Here is a 7,353-nt window from a genome sequence, read left to right on the forward strand (position 1 = left end):
TGGCACGCCCCGCCTGCCATTGTGGCGCTCCGGCTGGGGCACACCAGTGTTTGTTTTGGTAGGGGCACACAACCCAGCAGCATGTGCCGCAGCCACCAGGCTGTTTGTTTTCCTCCCGAATGTAATATAGAGCTAATTATATGGAAACAAAGCATAATAAATAGTTGGCTATGCAGTGCAGCCCCCAAGCACAGGCCGCGAGCGCCCGGCTCCCCTTCCCTCTGGTAGCGTTTAACCGTTTCCCCCGCATCGGTGACGCAGACGTTCTTCATAAATCAGCGGAGGTAGGAGCACATTTGCTCCCCCAGCTTTGAAGAGGCGTCAGATCTCCGAACAGAGGCTTCTTGCTGGGTGATCCTCCGGGGCTGGTTCTCATTTCCTTGTAGGAGGTGGGTCTGGAGCCCATTTTGTGCGTTTCGGAAGGCTCATGGAGGGGGAAGGGGGAGAAAAATGAATGACTTTGCTTTGCTGACAAAAAAAAAAGAAGTCTTGACACCACGAGCACTGTGCACCATTAACATCCCACTGACACAATTATTTACCAAGAAGTCTCACGTATTGATTTGGCAGTAACAGCACATGCTACAGAGGCTGAGGGTGCGGCGATGCAGAAAGTCTCCGTAAGCATTACCCAAGCTTGCTGCTGGCCTCGGTGGGGCCCGATCCTGCCTGGGTAACGCCTAATGCTTGGGTATTGTTGTGCTTTTTCACCCCAGCCTTGCTGTGTGCTCAGCCCCCACGAGGAGGGCGATGGCACCGAGGGATGTGTCGGAGGTAACTGGGAGCAGCTGCTGGTGACAAGGGACGCAAGAGCCCTGCTCCTCTCCGAGTGCTGCCGATCATTTCTGGCAGGTCCATCTCCTCGGCACTCTGCCCAGTATCATTGGAGACCTTAACGAAATGTCGGTCCCTGTTCAGGACCTTCACCGGTGATCGCACGCATGGCTCTTGGACGAGGGGGTGGTGAAGGCTGGGGAGAACCCGGGACATGTGCGGGTTCCTGGGTGGGTGGCTGTTGTTTTCTACCGCAGGGTCCCCACAGCATGTGGAGGGTCCCTGTGGCTGGTCCAGCAGGTGCTGGGGCTGGTGTGGGCCATGTCTCTGTGGTGGGAAGGGCTGGTTGCTGCGGCTGCTGTCAGCCCTCGGGAAGAGCCTCAGGGTGTGCCCAGCCTGGGGCTGCAGGTGGATGTTTTTCATGTGCCCCCCCCCAAGAGGCAGGGAGCGGAGGTTGGTTGGACGTTGTCCTTGCTGCAACGGGGCTGGCCAAGTCGGGCATCTCCCCCGTGGGCACTCAGGGGTGCTGGGGAAGGGCAGCACCTCCTCTGTGCATTTGACCAGAACATCTCCAGAGGCGAGGTGTCAGAGCCCTGCAGCTTCTGGGAGCATGCTGAGATGAACGTGGGGGGAGGTTTCCCATTCAGCTGTGCCCAATTTTCACTCTCTTGGAGCAAGAGTTTTAATGCATGATGGCTGCACGGTGGGATGAGGTGTCTATTTCTGTACCACGACCCCAGCCACTCTCATGACCCTCCTAAAATCCCTCCTGTGTCTGCAGCAACTGGAAAGCACCATCACAGAGATGTGTCCCTGCACCAGCTTAGGCTCCACGTTAGGGATGTGTTGAAGAGGAGCGTAAGAGTCCTGTCCTGCTAGCCCAGCACATCTGCAGCGGCCTCAGAATGTGCTGGGCCACCAGGAAGCTGGGTGCTGAGAGATGAGACCCTGTGGACAAGCCCTGGGAGATACCTTCCCCCAGGAAGAGCTCGGGCGCTGCCCAGGAGAGCGTCACTGGCCATGGTCGTACACAGAGCCGCATCAGGTAGAAACTCCCTGGAAGAATTTTAAGGAATTCATCTGGCAGTTTTTTAAAGGTAATTGTAGCACGGAGGTTAAGCTGGAACGTTTCTACCTCACTGGGGTGTTTCCACCACGGAGCTGGCAGCAGGCAAGCTGCTGAGTGAGGAACTGGCGTTGCCATATGGAGCTCTGCTCTGGCTGCTTGCTCAAGAGAAAATCATACAGGGCCAGGACTTGGCAGCCCTTCTCCACAGAGACCACTTGTGTGAATGAATGTTACTCATCGGCGTTACTCAGTGCTACAGGATCTGGCCCGCAGTCATAAAGAAGAACTGCATTTGGCCACGGTTCAGCAAAGCACTCACATATGTGCTTAGTGCAAAGCACACCAGCGGTCCCAGTGACTCCCTGGGAGAAATTTTTTGCTTTAGCACACTCCTTGCTGGATCCACACTTCCATTGGACTTGTTTTTTGAATCTTAAATGTCCCTTAGCTTCCTCGGTGGAGGTAGCCTCCACGTTGGTGTCCCCGTCGAGTTTGGCTGAGAAAGGAGCCCAACAAGAGGGGAGCGGGGGATTCGCAATGGAAGCAGGCTGGCAGGGCTGCATGTTATTTCTACATGCTGTTTCTCTTACGAGGAGCAGGGAAGAGAGAGGAAGATGCCTGGCCTGAACTGAAAAAGAACTGAACGCTGAAAGCCACAAACTCCTTGCTCACGTCCAACCCAATTTTCCGCAAGGTCCCTGCTGCTGCTGAGGCTGTGGCTTTATCCAGCAGACACCAGGACCAGTGAGATGGGCTTTCATCCACGTGGGGATGGCTGCCCCTTTGTCTCTGCGTTCATCTCCAGTCCAACTCGACCCTCTGCAGCGGAGCTGCAGCAGGGACACATTTGGCCTCCAGTATTTACGCACACAAGTGCCAATTTCCCCTTTCATTTCATAAACGGGTAGTTAAGTACATTAGTGAGCCATGTGAACTGGGACAGCGATCATACAGGCAAGCTCCAGAAAAGGAAATACTAATGTACAGCAAGACGAGAACAAATTCAAAAGAATAGAATAAACTCTTGTTAGATATGAAGTGCCTTGCCAAGCCAGTGAATCTGGATGTAGTTAGAGAGGTGTACAGTATACAGAAGAAGTCTGTAATGTTTTATTCCAGGGATATATATTTCTGGGACAAGTTGTTAGGTTGACCTCTAGTGTTCATTTTCTTTATGGAAAATTTCTTGATAAAGTCCTGTTTTGATCAGGTCTTGCATCTTTGCACTCTGAAAAGGCTTTGGGGGGAGTTTTTGTTTTTCTAGCAAATGAAAACTGAAAATGTCAGTGTCGGGCTGCAGGAATTTTCTAACTAGCTGGCTGACAGGCAGCCAGGCTTACCGTGGAAATGTTGACACACCATTACCTATAGGAACGGGCTGGATGCAGTCCTGGCCCTCGGAGGCAGTGGGAGCCATGCCACCAGTGCCGGGGCCAAGCGCTCAGCCAGGAGATCAAAGGTATATTTTTGCTGGAAAGTTTAGCTTGGACAGATCGTTTGCATTTCACTGATGTTCTGTTCACTGAATTCTGTGGTGGGGGAAAAAATGTTATTTACTCTATGATTCCAGTTTTCTCTTACAGCCATCCCCATCTGTCTCTGAGATTTACATCCTAAATTTTCTTCCTTATGAACTGCTCGTGCATTGTGAAAAGGGATTGAGTTTTACACTTGGTTGGAAACTGAAGCAGCTGAAGTTTGGAAGGGTTTTGCCCCACATTTGTTGCTGGAAGACTCCCATCCCGTATGGTCTAATTGGTATTGTTGAGTATCATGTGTCTCAAACTGAAATCCAGATATAATTTATTTGGGTTTGGTTCATTGATTTCAATAGCTGAAAATGTTTGAACGGCAGCCAACCAATGCTAAATATCTTTTTTTTTTTTCCTCCCAAAGCATTCTTCCCCAATGTCAGGGAGCTGTCACTAAAACTAATTTTAATTGTTGTATTTTTGAATTCATAGCGTTTTGTTGGAAAATATTCATCGTTTGTTTGCTCATAGAGGGAGGAGGAAGTTCTGGTCTTGGGGAAAGTGATGAAAATCCAAGTAATTTCACTGACCTCACAATTTATTTGGAATTACGCAGGGGAGAAGCTATCCTCTATAGCCTGGGTGCTCTCATACTGCTCAGAGGCTCCACAAAGAAGCTCTTTTCACCTCTGAAGTTTTAGGTAAGCTAAAGAGCAGAGTGATTTCTCTAAAGTCCTCAGCAGTTAAAGCCTGATCTGCAGAAAAGCAAGGTAGAATATTGTGTGGACAAAGACAGAAGTAAAGAAAACTACGTGCCAGTGTTTTCAAACAGTGAATTCCTACATGGACATCTTATTTGGGCTTTTTGGAATAGCAAAGGCACAGAAGGATTAGTTCTGAGATATGTTTATTTGCAAACTGCTGAAAATATACCAGCTACACAGTGATTATCCAGAGGTCTTAGATTGTATTTTTTTTTCTCTAAAATTCTGCAATGGTCACTTGATGTGAGTAGGTTTCACAGCATGTTTTGGCCTTGAAGGTTTGGCCTCCTTGCTGGGCTTGCCCACGTTATGTGACGTTTCTGCTCCATCATTGTGAGAGTGTTACAGAAGGGATTAATTACTGCTGAAACGGTTATGAACTGAGGTTGCTGGTGAGCAGGCATCTGGGGCCGACTGTGCAGGGTGAGCCCTGCTGCCATCCCCCAGCACGGACCTCACTGCGCTCAGGCCCTCCAGATGCTGCTCACTCCCCGCCCAAGGGGGAAGCTGGATCTTGTTTTAAGGAGTTTCGTGTGAATTCACCAGGGAGAACAAGGAGATGTCTTGCAAGCATCTGTTGTTTCAAAACTGTCCTTCCCGGACAGCTGGAAAGGGGAACGCTTACATGTCCCAAATAGCTTTACACCTTCAAGATGGCTTTTTTTCTTCTTTGTCAGCAGTAGGGCAGAAGAGAGCCAGCGGCACCCCCGCTCCAAGCCCTTGAGATGTAGGGCTCCATTGCTTATGCACGCACACAAGCAGCGCTTGCACTGATGCTATGCAGATGCACCAGCCTCAAGTCTTGGTGTCTTCCATTGACCAAATCAGCTATAATTAGCACAGATTACACTGAAACCAGCCATGATTGATCCTTATCTTATTTTTTTAAATAAAGCGCATGTTCTTGGGCTGCAGGAGGTTGCAGCACTCCTCAGAGTGAGGAAATCCCACTGGAACAGCACAGGGATGAGTCCAGTGCTGCAGACCAGGACTGGGGGGATGCAGGGCAAAGCGAGCGATGAACAAAGACATACTGCATGACGGAGAGAAATTTAGATTAAATATCCCTCAACACACTGAGCACCTGTTGGCTGCATCAGCACCTGCACTACTTCTGCTAAAGATGTCCATCATTACTTCATCAGCATTCTCCATTCTCATCCAGGTCAGGTATCAGCTAAAGCCGCTGAAGAGAGAATACCTTTAATAACTTGAGGCTTTTAATGCATTCAGTCAGGCCAATTACATAAAATTATGGGTCTGCCCTTTTCATCTTACAGATTCTATTTGTCCTAAGAGTGTATAAATGTTAAATGAGCCCACTCTGTAAAAACTGTGGGCGGTGTAAAACTTGCAGAGCAAATATTTTGATATGTTCAAGCTCTGAAAATCTTTTTGAAGATAATTTCAGAGATGTCCTTCCTGTTGCTGGACAGAGACAGCTTCTCCTGCATGCAAACAGTAGTGATCATCAAATAACAAATCGCTAAGTGAATTACAAAATGGCATTTGCTCTCCTTGACCATGCCAATGAGTGTAACTTAAATAAATCCATTCATGAAGTCCTAATTAGCAGGGACCATTCAATTTGCAGCTGTGCACTGGAAGTCTTTGCTAATCACAGATTGAATCCGTCAGAGTGCTGAGTGCTGCTAAAGTGTTGGAGAGCTGAAATCACTCAGGGATCAAGCACCAGATCAGAAAAATACTAATTCCGTATTGGCACCCTCCTGCAGGGGCTGGTGCTCGTACTGGGCTGGATGTGCCCAGGGATCCTCATGTGGTAACTGGCCGTCAGGAAACTGCTCCTGGTCTTTCTCTTGCCTCTGTTTCTTCAACTGTCAAATGGATATAATGATGCTGATTTCTTTTATAAGACCACTTTGAGGTCAGTTGAGGAGAAAAGCTTGAGTAAAGCTAAGTAACTTTTGGTTTTGTAATCTCTCTTCAGTATCTCTGTTTAAAAAATTCTCACTTGGAGAAGCTGCTGATATTGCATATTAGCGGGAGACGTTCAGGTTAGAAGACATTTGTTTCTTATTAGCACTAATAAAGACATTAGTTGTTTACAGTAACCTACAGGAGTCCGAACTGCTGACTGTCCCCTGTTGTGACATGTGCCAGACAAATGGCAGAAGTCAGAATCACTGTGAGACAGGTACATCAATTAAATGTATTCTTGTCTCTGTAGTTGCAAGTTAGAAATTCAGCACCTAATCACATCTTCCAGGGTGAAAATTCTGTTCTCGCATTCACTCCCCCAGCAGCTTTGTGCCTGTGGCTGGATGGGTGCACCCCTTTGTGATGCTCCTTGCATCTAGATACACCTGAGAATGTCTTCCCAACAGGAGCTACCACGGGAAAGTAAATTGCAGCCTTTTTTCACAATGTAGGTGTGCTGAAAACGAGAGCAGGGAGCGGGACTAGACCACAAGGCAAAAGCACATGTTTGTTAACCATCTCCGGAGGCTGTAGGGGTGTGGAGGAGCGGTGCACAACAGCATCCTTGTTCTGGCGGCTTTGAGACCAAACAAAGCCTCAGCCGTGGGCCGGGAGCACCAGCCGCCTCGGGTTTCACCTGCCCTTTGTGCCTGTGGGAGAAAAGCAGCTCAATGGGACAAAACCTAAGGAAAGTGGTGCCCATGCCAGGGCAGTGGTGCAGAATCCCTGCTCGGTTTAGCAAAGTGGGTGCTCATGTCCCACCCAAACCTTGCTTGTATGCTGGACAAATCCAATGCCTGCAAGTCTGCAGGGCGTGATTCTGCCTCGATCACCCTCTGCAGCAGTGCAGACCCTGCAGATATCATTTCAGATTTTTTTTTTTTTTGGTTTGCCTTGCAGTCATGGTGGTAAGAATGAAGCATCTACCTCCAGAAGCATTTTCCAGCTAGCATACAAATTCTCTTTCCCACTTGATTAGGGTCCCATCACCACATTTGTTATCTGCTGTTTGTTCATTAGCTTGAGGTAGTGAAAACAATGGAATTAACAGAAAAATGGCCTGTGGTCACATGTTCTTTCTCTTTTCTGGAGACTTCAAACCTATGGAACAAAGTTAGATCTATAGATCGTACTGTATAAAATGTGACCTACAAAACCTGAGAACCCAGGCTGTCAGTTCTCTGGCATGCCATTTGTCATCAGCATGGTGTAATTATCATGGACTTTAGTGACACAATAAATATGAGAGCACAGGTGGTATCCATTTTCAGCTGTTTAATTGAAGAAATGAAAGATCCTGTAATACAGAACCAACACAGAGAATTTGTCAGGC

Source organism: Anser cygnoides, chromosome 15 (assembly GCF_040182565.1).
Source record: "Anser cygnoides isolate HZ-2024a breed goose chromosome 15, Taihu_goose_T2T_genome, whole genome shotgun sequence".
Lineage (NCBI taxonomy): Eukaryota > Metazoa > Chordata > Aves > Anseriformes > Anatidae > Anser > Anser cygnoides.